A 19401-nucleotide genomic window follows, 5' to 3' on the forward strand; every position below is an offset into this window, starting at 1 on the left:
GGAGGCTGAAAAATGATATTCTCGGTGATGACCTCAAAACACAGTTAAATCCTCAAATGCAAAGGTTATTTTTGAATTTTATTATGAATATTTAATTTGTATGCCACTCCACCACATCCATTTTGGAATGGAATAAGGCCATGATAATTCTTATGGTGCATTTCATGTTTATTCTACGAGGACTTTCGCATGCAGTATTTCTTTGGTCTTACCACAGCTTGTTGAGCTAGTAGAGCCGTGAACAGGTCAGGGACAGTCTCCACTCGGGCTTTTGTCTGAATCTGTACGTGTGGCGTGGGGTCACCTTCCCCCATCACGGCAGTGGCCGGGTAGGGATGTCTGCCTGGCATGCAGAGGTCTTGAAGGCTGCCCTGGGTTTTGCTGACATGTTGGCAGATACTTTGTCACATGTTAGGGACAACATTGTAACCTCCATGGCCCATAGGAATGCAACCCGGTTGGCTGTAAATATTCCTTGGATGGTTATAAAGGTGAAGTTTACCTTTGGGTTCTTTGAATCACGAAATGTAGAAAGCAGTTTAAATTGGCTCAAGTAAAAAGGAGACATTTATATCAGGATGTTATGATGCCTCCAGGAATCCAAGGGCTAAAAGGGCATGTAGTCGTGTGAGGGACTGGGCCCAAAACAACTCCGTGTGTCAAACAGACGGCACATTTCTGAATCTGCAAGCAGAGAATGAAACTCTCATGCCTCGGTTAAGGTTGGGCATCTCACCTGCCCAGTGCAACGGCACAGCTATGACTCAAAAAGGGTAAGGGAGACAGATGACAGACTTGAAAGTCAGAAAAAACAACCTTGTTGAACATGTGATAAAGCATAACAAATGGGAAAGATTAGTTAACAAATGGTGCCATACTATACTACTTCCTAAAATTAATCGTTTATTAATTAGTTGAAAAGCAGAAACAGAGAGAGAGAGAAAGATAGGGAGGGGTGGGGAGAGAAAGAGAAAAAGTCATTCTCCAGTTCACTCCCCAAATGCCTGCAACAGCCACATTCAGAGCTCAATCTGGGTCTCCCATGTGAGTGGCCGGGACCCAACTCCTTTAGCCATCACCTGTTGCCTCCCAGGGTGCACAGTACTTAGCAGGAAGCTAGAGTTGGGAGTGGGGCCAGGATTGGAACCCAGGCACTGCAATATGGAACATTCAAGTGTCCTAACAGGTTCTTTTTTAAAATATTTATTTTATTTATTTTTTATATTTATATTTTATTTATTTGAAAGACAGAGTTACAGAGAGAGAGAGACAGAGAGAGAGGTCCATCTGTTGGTTCACTCTCCAGATGGCAGCAATGGCTGGAGCTATACCAATCCAAAGCCAGGAGCCAGGAGCTTCTTCTGGGTCTCCCACGCAGGTGCAGGGGCCCAAGGACTTGGGTCATCTTCTACTGCTTTCCCAGGCCATAGCAGAGAACTGGATCAGAAGTGGAGCAGCCGGGACTTGAACCGGCACCCATATGGGATGCTGGCACTTCAGGCCAGGGCTTTAACTTGCTGCATCACAGTGCTGGCCCTCTAAAAGGTTCTTAAACTGCTGGACCAAGCATCCAGACCAATGCTGTTCCATTTAGAAGCTCACTTAATTTACTACATCAAAATAAGTTCCAAAGAAATTAATAAATATTTTAAAATATTTTTAAAGTGTCTTGTAAGAACTACAACAATATATAATTTAGTGTGAATTAGGCTTTACTGAAAAGAATCATTCCTCAGCTCAGAAATCACAGGGAAAAACAATCATAAAGAAGCGTTAAATAGGCTTAATATTTATCAAGTGCTTTCTTATAATCAGTCTACTTTTAAGCACTTTTCCCATGTCATTTGATGCATCTTCCAACCTTGTGAAGATGACTTTATTATTTTTTTTTCAAGATGAGTAAATGGGGCCGGTGTGTGGCTGCTCTGCTTCTGTCCAGCTTCTGCTAATGTGCCTGGGAAAGCAGTGGAAGACGGCCTAAGTGTTTGAGTTCTTGCCACCCATGTAGGAAACCCGGATGGAGTTCCTGGTCCTGACTTCTGGCTTTAGCCTGGCCCAACCTGCGTCATAGCAACCATTTGGGAAATAAACCAGCAGATGGAAGATTCTCTCTCTTTCTCTCTCTCTCCCTCTCTTTCTCTCCATCACTGCTCCTTTCAAATAAATAAACAAATCTTTAAAAAAATAAAAAGCTGAGTGAACTGAGGCCCAGAGATGGTTAAGTAACTTTCCCAGACTCTGTAGTAAGTGGTAGAGCCCTGCTGTATCCCTATTCCTGTCCATCTCCCCAGCCATAGAGGGTCTTCCTTCATGCCCTCTGGTCAGTCTCCTTCCTCCATCTACATAGATGAACAGGGCAAAGTTCATTCATTCGCTCATCCTACATGTATTCGTTTAACTCCCACTGAGAGATGGACTCTGCTGTGGACACAGGGCATACAGGGATGGAAAAGGCAGACAAGGGTTCTGGCCTCATGGAACTCACGTTCTAGACTCTGGAACCTAGAGAAGCCACACGCACAGGTGAGAGAACTCCTGGGGGCAGCAGGCATCACCGAGAGGGAGAGAGGACAGGTGTGGGGAAGGCTAGGGGAGAGGCTTGGCTGGTGCATGACAAATGGGGCCTGAGGGAAACAGGGACTCCAGCAGGACTCTCAGGCTGGGGGCCGGGGTGTACTGCAGTGCCATCTCCGAAGGTGAAGAGCATCAGAGAAGGGACTGCAGGTTCAGGGAGGGAGGTCTGGGGGTTCCATCTTCCCGTGTTACATCAAATAGCTCATTAGACAGCCAGGTGAAGTCGTAGGCAAGCAACAGCCTCACAGCTCGTAACTCTGCACAGCAAAGTTCACAGCGCATAAACATCAGGTGCACATGCAATAGAAACCCGCTGAACTTCCACAGGAGGTGTGGGCCAGGGATGAGAAAACCCCCGTGAGAAAAGGCAAATACAGTCAATAAGCAAACACAAGAAAACATGCAGTCTCACGAGTAAAGCAAGAAATGCAACTTAAAACACGGATGCAGCTGTACGCCTTTAACTACCACTAAAGCAGAAAGCTATTTAAGAGCTAACAGAGACTTTGGAAAGTAATTTAGCACGCGTCACGCAAAGCCTCATAGTCTTTGACCTGGTTTTCCGCTTCGGAGATTCTCAAGGGAAAGACACTGTGTGCCCACAGTGTCTACCTTGGGCATATGCATAGTGAAAAGCTCCAATGCAAAAACAAAATAGAGACATGGCCATGGGAATGATGGCAAATCTGCTCCCTTAAAACGTAGTGCAGCCGTCACCTGTGGGGAAAGGTATGTGTCCTGGAAGCAACAGAGAGGGCGAGATTCCAGCCTACCTACCTGTCTCAGGCCTCTTCTGGGGCCCAGGCCAGGCTGAGGGGACCATTCAGGCTTGGTTCCTACAGCCTGGGCACCTGGAGGGATGGAGCGCTGTGGCTCCTAGGACCGGCTAGAGTCTGAGATGCCCAGAAGGTAAGTGGGGGAGAAGCCCACTTCCACCTGACAGCAGCCTGTACAGCCGCCCTGCCCTTCCCCCTAGAGTCCTGAGGGTGGGGTGGGGGGCGGGTCAGGTGCCCAGAACCAGATCCCCCTCCACAGCTGACCTCCTTGCCCTCTGCATCTCTCCCCAGCCTCCACTTTGTATGAGCTTTGTCTTAAAGGCACCTGAAATCCCAAGCCAAGCAGCTCAAGGTCATCTGCTGCTCAGCCGCTCAGCAACCTATTCAAATGCATAGTGTTCAACAGAACGGGCTGCTGCCCGTTACCAGGCAATTTCTGTGGCCACCACTCCAGCCGGCGTGGAATGCAGGCTCGGGTCTTTAGTGGTTAGCTGGGAGTCAGCAGCCGCCTCAGAGGGCTATTTTGCAGGAGTCAAATGACCTCCGAGTTTTTCCATCGGTGTAAGCAGGGCAGAGCTGGGTGCCTGCCTCCTGGAGAGCTTTTGTTAGCACAGCCTCATGACCTCCCAGAGCCTTCTGGCCAAGGGCCCTTCCAAAATGGCCCTGGGGAAATGAAGCTGACCGGCGAATGGGGCCAAGCCAATCAGAGGCGGCTCGAGGAACACCCCCATCACACCCCAGAAGTCAGGAATCCACACCCATTTCATGCTCGTCCTGTGGCTCCTCAAAGAGACTGCTGTGTCCAGCCCAACAGCCCAGGCAGCTCCTGAGCTGGGCCTGCACTGCTTTCCAGAGGAGGCAGCACCTGTGCCAGGCTCGAGGCCCCAGAGACGGAGTTGCTGACAGACCAGCCTCGCCCAGCGGGGACCACGTGCACAGCACTACAGAGAAGTCCCTGGGCCAAGGCAGCAGTCACAGGGAAACTGTTTTCTGCTCTCTGTGGTGCCTCTTGTCAGCCACTCACCTTCCACCACCAGCCAGGTGAACCTGCACCCCGTGCCAGGCATGATGGCAACACTGGGGACCCGCCTCACAATACCAGGCCAGTCTGGCTCACCTCATAGGAGAATCCCTGATAGGGATGCTTATACTCAGTCTGTTGCCCTCCCTGGTCCGCATCTCACTCAGCATGGAGCAGACTGCAAGACCCCTGGAGAGACGGGTGCCAGGCATTGCTATCGGGCCCACCACCCACTTAAAAAGCTCTGTCCCCATGATCCCTCCTAGAGGGAGCCAGGGGCTTGCACTGAGCAAGGCACCTCACCCGAGGCCATCTGACAGTCAGTGGGGCAGCAGCACCAGCTGGACAGGGGCTGCTCACATTTCACTGGATTGGCTGGAGACTGAGGGACTGAAGAGGCACTGTCAAGACAGAATCTGTGCTGAGCAGGGGTAGAAAGTACAGGTAAAAAAAAAAAATCAAAGAGAGCGGAGAGGCAGAGAAGACAGGTTCCCGAAGAGCAATTGTAGGAGCTTGAGCCAAGGAGGGGGCTCTGGGGAGGAGCTCTGGGAAGAGCTCTGTTCTTTGGAAGCTGAACTGCACAGGTCTCCCTGCACTTGGGTCCCCATGAAATATCCCTGCAATGGAGCCCCGTTTCCTGGGACCAACAGGGTTGAGTGGGACTCTGTGCCCACCAAGCACCCAGCTTCCTCCGCAAGGGCCTTGGAGCCTCCTCGGTGCCACCTTCTTGCCTGCATTATCTGAAGGCCAGCATGGGGCTTTCCTGCTGGCTCACGGCCCCAGCTGCTCCCTGCCTGGCTGGGGGGGGAGGTGTCAGCCTTCAGAGCTACATGGGAGCCCAGAGGGGCCTGCAGGGCTGGGGCAGGCACTGCACCTTCCTCCCTGGAGCAGAGTGGCATTGGCAGAAGGGCTCCGAGAGGGTCCCCAGAGCCTTCTGAGGACCACACAGAGGACCTAGGCCAGGGAGCTGGGCGCCAGGCAGAGTTTGCACAGGGGGCATGAGTGCCTCCACGGGAAGCAGAGGAAGGCCCCGGATCCCGGGTGAAGTGTGGTCAGCCAGCTGGGAGAAGAAATGCTTCATCATCGCTTCTCAGCCTGTCGGCTAAGATCGGGTGTAGAAATGCTTCTTCAAAGCCCTAGGGGTGACGCGGTCCTGGGGTGATCCGGTCCTGGAGCTCTATGACGCACTTTCTGCCAAGGCTCTCGAGCTCAGACCCTGCCACCCAGCAGGTGCGCGGCTCCCCGGCACAGGTGCCAGGAGCATCCCCGGACGGGGCTGAGCCACTTCCTCAGCCCAGACGGAGGAAGCCGGTGCTTCCTGTGGTTCACTGCCCACTGGGCTTCTCTGGAGGGAAAGCCCAGCAGCCGTCCAGATGCCAATGCGAAAGCCACCGAGGAGTCTTCAGCTGCTCTGTCGGCGAGCCCATGCCCTCTGGTGGGCGGGGACGGGCTTCCGGGGTTCACCTGGCTTCCGGGCTCTGCCAGAATGGGTGACTCAGCATCTCCAGAGGTAGAGCCCAGCTCCTTCGCTTTTCAGAGCTCCCCAGGTGATTCTGGTGCACAGCTGGGGCTGGGAGCCACCGAGCGTGGCCAAGCCCATGGATTCCACATGTGGAAACAGGCCCAGGGAAGGCAGGTGGCTCGTTGCTGTCACTCAAGCTTTGGCTGGCAGCAACGGCCCTGTGCTTGCCTTTCCAAACGAGGTGGGGGCCCAAGTCAGACCCTTGTGTGCTGTCACGTGGCTCTGAGTCTCCCTCAGGAGCACAGGGCTGGGGGAGGAAATGACAGGTGACATTTATCTAGTGCTCACCAGGAGCTGAGCACTGGCCACACCCGGTGTAGCCACACTCCTGTGGAGGCCTACGCACACAGAGGTATTCAAAGGCTTTTGTAATCGAGCCAAAGGAAGACTGAAAGGACACTGCTTAGACAGAATTTCCATTCCTGGTTCATGGAGCAAATTCTCATTGCTGGAGTGTAGCCTCCCTATCAGAGCACTGCGGCTCACTTTTCTAAGTCAGCACAGACACACTGCACGCTGACCGGCACCCCTGGAGAGGGAACACGGAGCAGAACAAGACTGGAGAAGCTCTGGTGAGCTCCCAAGGTCGGAGCCACAGCCCTCTGCTCATCACCGTGTTATCCGATGTACAGTGGTACTCATTACGTATTTGTCAAACAAATCAAACTTTGAGCTCTTTATGGCGTCTATTACCCCAGCTTTATTGGTCTCTGCTATTTGGTTAGCTCCAGTGATCCTCCTGGATGGCAAAGCAAGGGGCTGTGCTGCAAAGCACGAGCAATGCCTGCTTCTAGAACTTTCCAGAGCTGTCTCTCCCCTGGCCCAGCCATGCCTGATGTCCCCTCCTCCCAAGCACTCACCACTGCCACTCGGTTCCTGAGTCAGGGAACCCAGACACCGTGTCCCCAGCCCGTTCCACTCCAATGGCTCTCTCATCGGTCCCTTCCTGTCCAGGGCCGCCTTGGTTCCCCCCCGACAGGATTCTCCCTCCCCTCCCATCTTCTCAAAGGTGTTGTCTAATGGATCAGTTTTCCGGACACTCACTGGCCTGCCGTCCTTTGAGGGGACACGGCTTCCTTAACGCCTTCTCCCACATTAACCCTTACCCCTCTGATTCCAGAGTTGGACTTAGGGGCAATAAGCCTAGGCCAAAGCCACATTGCCCAGTTTAACAGAGGTTAGAGGCTGGGGTTTGAGGCCGAGGCACCAAATGATATTAAATTTGGGCTCTACTAAGTTTTAGCCTTGTTTGCTTCATCTAACTCTGAGCCAGTTAAGAGAGAGAAGAGTAGGAATGTGCATGTAGAAATCAAATTGTCACCGTTGTTAGCGATCTGGCTGCTGTTGGAGGATGTATCTTATAGTGGGTGCTGGTAGGTTCCCTGCACAGTCAGCCCTGGTCCTGAGTGGCCCCTGGCCGGGAGGCTGGGAGACCCCTGCTCCTTTAACACTGGAGGCACAGCCCAGCCAACTGTGGGGAGTCAGCCAAGGATAGAGAGGGCAGCACAGTGCCCGGATCGATAGCCCTGCCCTAGGAAGGAACATGAGGAAAAATTCATCAATATGGTGACTTAGCCCAAGGGGTACTTTGTCCCCCCTGCTCTGCCTCTGTTCCCTGGATATTTTCCAAGGAGCTTTGTGGTGGCAGGCGTCCCACCCACTGCTGCAGAACTTCAACCTCGCTCATCACCTGCCATCTGGGTCACGGCTGTGGGCTCATCGGTGAGCTGGAGGGCAGCATACCCCCCGAGAACCCACCTCCCACCCATCCAGGGCGATCTTTCAACAGATAGGAGCCCCACCCTGTGCTTCTGCCCTGAACCTCTCGGTGGGTTCCCACATAGAGTTCTGGTCAGCACGCCCTGTGCCAGGCAAGGGCCCAAGCCTCCTGCTCCGTCCAGGGGACGAAGCCTTTGTGGTTCCAGCCACCAGGACCACAGCCAACCACCAGGGTCGCCTGGAAACATAGCTCAGAGTATTGCGGTAAAGTCCGTCCACCCCCAAGTCCCAGGGTGTGATTCCTGGCATGGCACAAGCCGAGCAGCCAGAATCGGTGCACTCTCCCATTCTCACCTGTCCATGGCAGTGACCTCAGCTCAGCTTCTACGGAGCAACGAGGTCAAAATCTGGTCTCTTTGATCTCATGGGGACTCCATATTCATTTGGGTGAAAAAAAAAATCTCAATTGAAACGTTTTTGTGCTAGCTCCCACCATTTGTGCTCCCAATCCACCATGCCACGGATAAGATTGGCAGCCCACAGTGGCAGAATTTCACTGCCTTTCACCCAGCTGTGTGCCCTAACCCCCACACAGCGAGGGAGATTGCCATCTGCCACCTGGCCACGGCTCACTGCCCGTGCACACGGGGCACACCCAGCAGCACGCTGCCCAGGGGGCCTTCTGCAGGCTCCGCCTCGGCTCTCCCACCCAGCCATGGTGGGCTGAGCGCTCCCTCCCGAGCCCCCTTGCCGAGGGCATCCAGAGGTCACTGCTGTCCCCTGTCCAGTCTCCTCCTCTGGATGTGGAGGAGTAAAGTAAATTGCTTTCCGATGACAGATGGCTCTGGGCTGGAAAATACAAGTAGGAAAAGAGTAATGACACTAGTTATTCCAGCTTTTTTTTTTCCCCCTTTAGGGAACATGTCCCACATAAAACAGAAGGAAGCAAGATTTAGATTTTGCCATAAAACATATTCCCCAGAATACTCCAGCTGTGGTCTGGTGAGTGCGCAGGGCCCGGCCTGGCTGAACGAGACGCTTATGCAGGATGAGAAAGAGACCCCAGTCCACACGCCTGGAGCCCCGGTGGCTTCCTATGGGGACAGCTGGGCTGGGACTCAGCGCCCCCTGACAGGGGAGGCGTCCACAGAGGTTTGTTACCAGCAGGAGACGGCAGCTCTCTTCTGTGCTCACCTCTGATGGGCGTGGTGCGGTCAGGAGTTCTCACCTGCTCCCCAGCCTCATGACCACCCAGGGCAAGGCCAGACTCCGGGTCTCTGAGAGGTGCAGCTGGGTTCCTCCCTGAGGGCCCCTGGGAGCACCTGGGCAGGAGCAGCCGCGTCCCCCGACACAGGCGACAAGGAGCTTTGTGGGCGGCAGGCATCCCTCCTACAGCTGCAGAATTTCAGAATTTTCACTGCGGTCAGCGGAGATGGGCCTAGCGTGCGCAGCCGGGGCCAGCCTGACCCTTGCCTCCAGAAGCGGCATCACGTACAGACAGGACCTGAGGCACTCTAGGTGCTGCGCCAGCGGGAACGCATTAACAGCAGCGTAACAATGGTCGTCTCCATTCCAGTACTGCACAGCCCCGCTAAACCAGGGCCTTTGTGCTTCTCACCATCGAACTTACTTGGTGAAGCATTAGGCCTTTCCACCGTAAATTTAAAAGATGTCATCTCAAAAACTAAAAAAGCAAAGAAAAGGAGAGTGAGGGAGGGTGGAGGGAGAGCGGGAGAGGGAAAGAGAAGCATATTCTTAGAATTCTATCTACTAACTATATGGAATTTGTTAAAAACTGATGGAAAACTTTTTAAATAATAATAATAATTAGCCTCTGCTTCAAAGTTGCGAGGCCCTCCCCGCCACGCCCCGCTGAGCAGGCTCCTGCCTCCTGCCACCACCGCCTGGCCTTGCTTTATTTCACTTCCCAGCACGCGCCGGGCTTGCCTTATCCTCTGACTTCTACACACTTACTTCCTCTTTGCTGGCTTCGCGACTCCTCCACCAGGAAGACGGCGCCACACCAGGGCAGGACCTTTGTTCACTGCTGCATCCCCGATGCCCAAGGCAGAGCCTGGAACCTAGCTACGGATGAGTTGCACAAACCACGGCTCAGGAACCGACAATAAGCGTCTTTGGGACAGCTGCCTGTCGCCCCGCTGTCCCTGTCCACAGCCCTCGGCATCACAGCGCTCCCCAGCCTGGGCCCCAGATGGCTGCAGACTTTACCCACTGCTCCCTCTTACAACAGGCTCAGTCCTGGGCCCTGCCTCCTCCCCTGTGCTGACTGCGCGTATTAAGAACCTCAGGCCCACAAGAGCAGAGCGTGGACCAGAGCGGGCGGCCCACATGGCTGCCCAGGCCCTGCGGCCTTGTGTAAGCTTTGCAAACCCCCTCGTGAGTCCTCAGTGCCCGACCACCAGCGCTTCTCCCCTTCTCTCTTCCACCCTCTCCAGCTCCATCCACAGTTGCTACATCCCAAGCTCTGACGTCGCTCACTGGCCTCTCGGGACAGCTGCACCTCCCAGGGCCTGACAACAACTAGGCTACATCGTCCAGGTTGGACTAGGGTTCACTCTTTCTTTCTGCCTTCCTTCCTTTCATTTTTTAAAATTTATTTATTTATTTGAAAGCTAGGGTTAGAGAGAAAGACAGACACAGACAGATCTTCCATCCATTGGTCCACTCCCCAAATGGCTGCAACAGCTGGGTCTGAGCCAGGCTCAATCCAAAAGCCTGGGAACTCCATCAGAGTCTCCCATGTGGGTGCAGGGGCCCAAGGACTTGGGCCGTCCTCTGCACATTAGCAGGGAGCCGGATCGGAAGTGGAGCAGCCAGGATTCAAACAGGCACTCCTGCAGGATGCCGGCGCGGCAGGAGGAGGCTCCACCCGCTGTGCCACAGTGCCGGTCCCCAGACCAGGGCTTTCTGTCCGCTCCCACCTGGAGGGCAGACAGGGACCGGGTGGGCCAGTAGCAGAGGATGATGCAGGGGTGGTGGAAGCCTTGGCCTCTGGCGTGGGCCCCACAGCCTGGGCTCCCCCGCTCCATGACCAGATGGGCTCAGTGAGCAAACAGTGGGCCGGCTGAGAGCCAGCAAGGAGTACCGGGAGAAAGGCCAGTAGGGCCTCCCACTCCAGCCCCACAGTACCTGCACCTCCTGATTTTCAAGAGAGGAGCAGGGTCCTTTGGAGAAAGAGCCTGATGGGAGTGGGAGACTGGGGGCTGAGTTTTTCAGGTGGGCTTTCCTGGGCCCCTGCTGCTTAGAGGACTCTCTACAGGCCAGTGGGGGCAGCAGGTCGGGGGCCCGGGCCGATGCCGACACTTGAGCAGAAAGCAGAAGCTGCTGGAGGACAGGCCTTCCTTCTCCGCTGAGCCACCCAGCGATGGCGGCTCACTGTCCCCCAGCCATAGCAGTTGGAGTCTACCTCCAGGGGAGACAAGCAGTTGGATTGTATGGATTACCAGTCCTAATGGGGGAGTCCCCTTGAGGGGGCCCCCATGATGACTGTCCATGAGCTGTCAGTCCCTTCGGCACCATCAGAACTCTTGAAGGTTGGGACCCAGGAGGGCACTGGACACCCTGTGGGTGCGGGGGATTGCAGCATGTTCCATTGTGTCCCTGTGGAGTTGGGCAGTGCCCGTCCCTCCTGGTCATCCCCCACCGCTAGGCTGGGCCAGGCCAAGTTGCAGGGCCCCACCTATTCCCTGGGTTCTGCTCAGCCTGTCACAGCTCCTCTGTTGTCACCGGCTGTGCTAGTGGGGTCTGGGGGAAGAGGGGTTTCCTAGTCTGATTGGGCGGCTACAGCCAGGCCCCAGCGGTTGGGCAGTCAACAAACAGCAGCAGCAGCCAGGAGTCCCGGTGCTGGAGTTCGGGCTGCCCCAACATCAGGTGCCTGCAGATTTGGGGGCCGCAGAGGGCTGCTCTCCGTTCAGGGATGGCGCCTGCGTGCCATGTCCTCACAGGGTGGCGGGTGGTGGTGGGGTGCCGGGGAGCCCCCAAGTCCTCCTTTATAAGGGCCCTAGTCCCATTCGTGAGGGCCCTGGGGGGACTGGTTCAGGTTGGGGGCTCCAACTTGAAGGTCTGTGCCCACCCCACCCCCTCATGGCCAGACACCCCTTGGTCACCCAAAGTGATATGGAGAACAAAGTCCTCAAAAATCTCATGACAGGGCCTGTGCGGTGGCAAAGAAGGTTAAAACCCCGCCCTGCAGCGTGGCACCACATATGGGTGTTGGTTCAAGTCCCAGCTGCTCCTGTTCCGATCCAGCTCCCTACTAATGTGCATGGGAAAGCAGTGGAGGATGGTCCAAGTGCTTGGGGCCATGCTCCCATGTGGGAGACCCAGAAGAAGCTCCTGGCTCCTGGCTTTGGATCGGCTCAGCTCTGGCCGTTCGTTGCAGCCAATTGGAGAGTGAACCATCAGATGGAAGACTCTCTCTCTCTCTCTCTCTCTCTCTCTCTCTCTCTGTTTCTAACTCTGTCTTTCAAACAAGTAAAATAAATCTTTAAAAAATATATATATAAAAAAATCACGGAGCCTCAGCTGCAGGAAGTACTTCCTTAGGGACTCCATTTGTTTTCCCCTCAATGTTATCCATGCGAGTAGAGATGTTTTTTTAAAAACACTATTACTTCCTTGTCTTCTTATACAGGTGTTCTGGGATTGCACTTAGGAACTGACATGAATCAGTTGGCATTTGACGTCTTGGCCAGGGTTTTGTTACATACCATCCGGGTGCCCGGGGAAACACTCTATTATTTAAAATTGCATCCACCTGCTACTGCCAGCCTTGGTCTGCGATGCCTGAGGGAGAAGTCTTGCTCTACTTTCCTGTCTTTATTCCTAGAAGATAAAGAAAACATAATTCTATGGCTAGAGCAAAAAGTGTTTCTTTCTTCCAATTTCCCGTCTGCAGCAGGTGAAGATCAGGCGAGAAAGTCTGACGGAGCCATGGCTAAGTTCAGCAGCAAGACGACTTGGGTGAGAACCCGGGCGGCTCCTGCGTGAGCAAAGCTCAGGACACTGCGGCAGACATTCTGTGGCGTTCAGGCACCCACAGGTCCTTTACTCAATTAGTTAATCAAGCAACAAATATTGACTGAGTTCCCACCGGTTGCCAGGGCTCCAGGCTACCAACAGTGAACCAGACAGGGAGCGCCCTGCCTCTGCCCAGGGAGGGGGCATTTGCCCGCCCATGATGGGCTGTGGTCTCAGTGAGCTAAGTTCCAAGGAGACGTGCTGGGCCATGTTTGCTGTTTGCATGTGGTTCAAGGACAGATATTTTGTTCAGAAATGTGTTAAGACACACATGCCCCTCAGACACAGGGCTCCAAAATCCCTCTAAAGTTCTTGCCCTATGTGCCCCAGTCACAGCTGGAGTGGAGAAATGCAGTCATGTGCACAAAATAGAATCCTGGCTGTAATTGCCATCTGTGGACAAGCACTGGTCACATATTTCTGAGACAAATTCCAAAAAGAAAATGTCCTGCTTCCCCCAAAAGTACCCCTCCCTGTCTTTCACTTGATTAACAAAGCGTAGTGAGCGCCCATTGTATTCTTCAAATTCCTTTCCCTTAATTAAAAGAAGCTGTTTAGGAAGGTTGCTGGTTTATTTCAGCTTGCAGTTTAAGATCAGGCAGACCCACCTGGGAGGGCAGAGGGAGGATTGGACAGCCAGTGAGGGCACAGAGAGACAAGCCAGACAATGCTTAACCCATATAACCCCAGGAGAGACGCCTCCTGAGCCCACCTCCTAAAGACCTGGGCACCTTCCAGGCAGGGTGCTAGGCTGGACTGCACATGACCTCAGTACCCCTGCAAGCTGTTGAAGCCTAGTGGGCAAACGGGTGGCAGGTGTATTCACTGAGCATTTATTGTATGAATACTGTGTACTAAGCCCTGCCCCAGGCAGAGCAAATGAGCGCTGAGCTGAGAGAGGCTGGAAGCTCCCTCAACGCCAGCTGTGGGAGCCGGAGTAGCATGAAGTCCCTCAAACACACCCTGACTCACCTGAACCCATTTGAGGTTTTGTGTGTGTGTGTGTGTGTGTGTGTGTGTGTAAGAAAAAGCTACTGACTACTCTTGTTCTTCTTTTGCAAAGTTTTTCTCTCAAGAGCTGAAATAAGTACGTCCCCAGCTCCCTGGCTGGAGGACGCAGTGTCTTCACAAAGCGTTCTCCCAGCGGAGCTCTGCTTGGGAAAAACAGCGCGGAGCACCCAGCAGAGAAGGTTTCACCTGGACACCCACCCCGCCCTCCCTTCCTCTCCTCTGCCCCAGCCGATTCAGCAGTTCGCCACTCTCTGCCTGGGTTCGGAGTAAGTGTGCCTGCCGAGAACCAGGTCACACGTGGAACTCGCCTGCACCCTCCACGCGGTGTGTCTCGGGGTTTTCAGCCCGGTGGGATAAAGCAGATCTGAGTTCAAACCCCTGGCTCCCGCGCTTGCCAGCCACGGCTCTGGCGGGCTCCCTGACTGCGCTGACCTGGCTCTCTGCTCTCACAGTGGGTGGACATGTGCCACTGAGCCCAGGTGTTGCCTTTTGCAGGTTGCAAGAGTCAGAGAGCACAGGCCAGGGAGGGCCGTCGGAAAGATACCCTGGAAAAACAGAACAAGCACAGGAAGTCAGGTCAGCAGTGAGACGGCAGGGCCTCATCCGAGCTGCAGAGCTGCCAAGCTGCCCAGCGTGCCTGGGACCCCTGGGGCTCAGGTAAGCACTTCTTCCCTTCCCATCCACCTCTCCTGACAAAGCCAAGGTCATGGGACAATTCGGATGACTTTGGTGCATCTCACGTGTTCTGGGATGTTTCCAAGATGGCCCTGAACGCCAGTATTCTCTGCAGATGTCCTCATCAACCACCAAAATGGTCAAGAAATCCACCATTTCAACCTCTCTCCTACAACTCTGAGATGACCTCTCCTATGGGACATTAGCACACATGTCCCTTGCTCAAGCCCCCATCCCATACACTATTCCTATAGCTGTGGGGCCCCTAGGGGACAGGACAGAAGAATGAGGTTGCATACAGAGAGCCTGTCTCATTGGCGAAGGGTAGCTCTTTGCCCAGGGCTGTGGGCACCCCAGCTGCTGTGCGGTAAGCTGCCTTTTTCGGGCTCCCACAGGCAGGCAGTGGGTAAACACCTTGGCATCCGTAGGAGACCCAGGTTGGTCAGCATTCACCAGCAGCTGGTGCCCTTGGAAGTAGGTGTGCACGTGCTGTGTTCCACCCGGTGACCCTACCCAGCACCTCGTTGGTTTCCCAGGGTCTTTACGGCCCTGCCTGCTCTCTCTACCTCCTGGCTTCTGCATACTCCTGAGGTTCCTCATCACACTCTTCCTGGCTGTCACCCAGCCCCTCCTGCCAGCTCCCGAGGTGTGTGTGGGGGGGGGGGCTCATAGGTTCGCAGCAGGGTCCCCCTGCCCATGGTCTTGGTGAAGAGCCAAAGCTGAGCGACCACTCAGCACATGGTCTACCCAGTTACTGGCCCCTTTGATGAAGAGGAAATGAGCCACGTGCAAGGCCCCGTGTTAGTGGCAGAGCGAACATCACACTCAGCTTCGGTGCCTCCAGACCCCATCGTGCTGCTCGGCTTCCTGCTTCTGCGCCCGAGTACTGGATGCTGGGGAGGGGAGAGAGGGGCTTCTCCTCCCCCATCTTGCCCTGTCAGAACCCAAGTTCCCCGCATCGAAACATCTTTCAACCCCCAAACATCCCCCCACCCTCTAGCCCCCTGCTAGGCCTGATGCATTGGACACTGAGGGCCTTGGCCTCCTCCAGGCCACATAGAACCTGCCATTAATTTGCAGGATGGGCAGAGTCCTGGCATGGGGTGAGCAGGGCCCAGGCTGACAGCTTCAGAGATGGAGGCCCAGCAGGAGGGGAGGCCCAGCAGGGCTGCACATAGGAGAGAGCAGCCTGGGAGCGGGTAGGGAGTGAGGCACCCGCAGGGCTTCCACTTGGACCCCAATCTGGAGCTGATCATACTTGGGGTCCCCAAACTGGAACACGTGGCCAAACATCCCCTGTTCAGACGATGAGACAGAAGACTGAACATCAGGACTGCCCTGGAGACTCCAAGGCCAGCTGCAGAGTTCAGGCTGGGTGGTGTGTGTGGTTGGCCCAGAGTTCATCTGAGAACTCCAGGCAACCCCAGGCAGCTCCTGCAAGGTTAGCAAGGCTGCGGAGTGCAGTGGGTCCCAGCTGCCTCTCAGTTCCGTGTAGAGACCGAGGCAGGCAGGACTGCCCCCACCTCCCTCTCTGCCCCTTACCTCACGGTCCCACGTGCCCTCTCCCTGGCTTGCTGTGTGCACAAAGGGCCTCGCTGCTCCTCCCACTTTGCCTACGGTGCAAACGCCAAACACGGAGGTGGAACAGACCGAAAACACCTGTCATTTAAGAAGCAGTGGGCCAGCCACAAGGAGCTCCAGGAAGACGCCGTGCGTGTGGCCAGCACTGAGCTGAGCACGGTGGGATTTAAAGCTCGAGCAGACGAAAATTCCTGCTCAGGTACGTGGTCGGCTTATGGAGCTGAAACAGGGACGCAGCAGGCACCCTGAGCTCCGCCCTCCACCCCAGCTGCAGGGTGGGGGGTGCTGGCAGAGCGTGAGAGAGCCGCCATGGCAGGAGCCCCAGCCAAGGGACTGGGGGGCTCCTGACCACTCTGGGAGATGAGCCCCTCAGGACAGGGCGAGCCAGCAGGAGGCCTTCAGCCTTGAGATGTTTGGCAACAGGGAGCAATCGTGTGCTGCAGAGCTGCTGAGTGCAGAAAGCAGGGCCGTGGGAGGCTTAGCAGGGTGGGCTGGGGAGGGAGAGCCTGGCAGGGGCCCAGCAGCAGGGACGGCGTGGCGCCCCAGAGCTGGGACTGGCGGTGCGGTTACTGCTTCCCCACACTTGCACGGGCTCTCACAGCCTCTCCTCCAGACCCTGAGCCCTGCTGTCTCTGAGCAGCCCTCTGTGTGGGCGTCCGCTAAACACTGCGCCCCCTCCTCCAGGACCAGCACTGTGTGAGGGCAGGGGTTCTGTCTGCCTCGCTCTCTTGCATCCCCCGGCACGTGATCACTGAACAAATGAATGCCAGAGTGAATGAATGCGTGAGTCACCAGACACCGCGGGGGCTTCTTTGTTGGAGAACTTTTCTGTTTGCTCCCAGTTTCCAGGTCCTGTTTCTGGGTGAAATGATATGCTTTGCTCTCCCCCTCCAAGTCCAAATGTAGAGCAGTGGTCCCACTTTCTCAAAAACATCGCTTGTCCTCTGGTACCTGTTTCCTTGCCTTTTCGTTTCAGGAATGTTCAAAAATAGGGGAATAAAATGACGAAGCTGGGACCAAAAAACAAGACACCCACTGGTGACCCTGTCACGAAGAAGCTTTGGCAGTCACCTTTTTTGGCATATTTTGTTCAGGGCTCTGACAATTCTTGGGGTCCAGTGAGAGGTCAGGGGTCTCAGCCTGAGGTTCCAGCCCAGCCACCCCACCCCCAACCCCCACCCGCCAGGACACCAGGGAGTGACCCTGACCCAGCTCCTCTTGCCCTTCCCTGGGCCTTTCCCAAGGCCTGGAGAGAACTTAGGGAAAGCTTGCTCCTCCCCCAGTGATGACAAAGAGTACGTGCCCTTGAACCTGAGCTTCAGCTCCCCCAGGGAACAGGGCACTAGGGATCCTGTTAGTCTCTTGCCCTGTTCTCCATTTCCAGCGCCCACACTGATGTCTTTCACACTTTCTGACCCTCGGCTCAGTCGCTGGGTGTGTGAGCTTTCTTCAACTTGACCTAAGGTGTTGTTTTTTGTTTGCTTGTTTGTTTGTTTGTTTGTTTTACAGGCAGAGTTAGTGAGAGATAGAGAGAAAGGTCTTCATTTTTCCGTTGGTTCACCCCCCAGATGGCAGCTATGGCTGGCGCACTGCAGCCGGTGCACTGCACCGATCTGAAGCCAGGAGCCAGGTGCTTCCTCCTGGTCCCCGATGCCGGTGCAGGGCCCAAGGACGTGGGCCATCCTCCACTGCACTCCCGGGCCACAGCAGAGAGCTGGACTGGAAGAGGAGCAACCGATACTAGAACCCGGCACCCCAACCAGGACTAGAACCAGGGGTGCTGGCGCTTCAGGCAAAGGATTAGCCAAGTGAGCCATGGCGCCAACAACCTAAGGTTTTTGTAACCCCTGGGTTTTCAGGATGACACTGGGTCCTTCTGAGTCTCTCTTGGGAACAACACTGGTATTTAGAATCTGTGGGAGAAGGACAGGCAGGGTGGAAGAGGATTTGTTTCTGTAATTGGCAGTTGCAGCTCCTTCCCTGTTGGGGCTGCGTCCCAGCTCAGTGGGAAGCAGTGATGAGGTAGACTGTGGGAATGGAAGGGGGGGTGGGGGTGGGCAAAGAAGCTCCACATCTGAGTGCCTGTGGCTTTAGGGGTTCTGGGGAATTTTGTGGGAGAGGCAGATTAAATTCAGTCCCAGGATCCACACTAAAATGAGCGAAGTGTGAGAGAAGTCCTGCGAAGGAGAAATCAAGGCAGGGTGGGTGATCTGGGGAAGAGGTGGGTGTGATTCCATGAGGGTGGAATCTGGACAGTGGCTGGACAGGGAGGAGGCAGGAGCACATCCCGGACTAAGGGACATTTAAGGAAAGCGCCAGTTCACTCCCAGTTTCCAGGTCCTATCCAGGCAGGTCATATCCAGAACAGAATAAAAGTACACTTAAGCTTTTAAAAAAATGATTTATTTATTTGAAAGGCAGAGAGACAAAGAGATGGACAGAGAGAGAGCTTCTATCCAGGGGTTCACTCCCTAGGTGGCCAAAGTAGGCTGGGCTGGGCCAGGCCGAAGCCAGGAGCCACAAATTTCATCCTGATCTCCCACGTGGTGGCAGGGGCCCAGGTACCTGGGCCATTTTCCACTTCCTTTCTGGGCACATTAGCAGGGAGGTGGGTTGGAAGCGAAGCAGCCAGGACCTGAACGAGTGCCCTGCCATGGAATGCTGGCATCACAAGCCATGCTTATCCTGCTAAGCCACAATGCCAGCCTCCATTTAAAAATTGTTTTTGACAGGCAGGGTGGACTCCATTTAAACTTTTAAAAATGATAGCTAGTGTTTTCAGGGGCAGGAATTTGATGCAGTGAATAAGATGGCGCTGGGAATGCCTGCATCCTATACCAGGAAGCCTGGGTTAGAGCTCCAGCTCCACTCCTGTGTCTGACTTCCTGCCACTTGGACACAGAAGGTGGCCCAAGTACTTGAGTCCCTGCCACTCGCATGGGAGACCTGGCTTTTTCCTGGTGCAGCCCTAGCTGTTGTGGACATTTGGAAAGTGACCCAGAGAATGAGAGCTCTCTGTCTTGTTTATTTCTGTCTCTTTGCTGTCGCTCCCCCTCTTCGTGGAGGAACGACACAGGACCCTGCGCTGTTCTTTTGTCTGCTCGGCCCTCCCCGGGTTTGCTGCTGGTTCTTCCCAGGTTGGCTACCGACCCTTCCACCTCCGTGGAAGGGCGGTTCCCCCTGCCACTTTCCCCACTTCCGCGGGGGTGCGGCACACCGCCGGCCGGCTCTCTCGGGGGCTGCTCAGATGTTCCTTCAGATAGATGTTCCCCTTAGATGTTCCTGGTGCATGTTGTCTCTCTCCTCCTTTATAGTCCTCTTCCACCAATCCCAACTCTGCTACCCACACGCCGAGTACGCTGCTCTCCTCCAATCAGGAGCAGGTCCTGCTGTTTATTGGTTGAACTGGAGGCAGCTGTGTAGAAGCTGTTTCTCCCTTCTCAGCGCCATATTGTGGGAGAGCAGATGCATAGAATAAGTCT

Source organism: Oryctolagus cuniculus, chromosome 13 (genome assembly GCF_051225735.1).
Source record: "Oryctolagus cuniculus isolate XC-2025 breed Fujian yellow rabbit chromosome 13, ASM5122573v1, whole genome shotgun sequence".
In the NCBI taxonomy this organism is placed as follows: Eukaryota; Metazoa; Chordata; class Mammalia; order Lagomorpha; family Leporidae; genus Oryctolagus; species Oryctolagus cuniculus.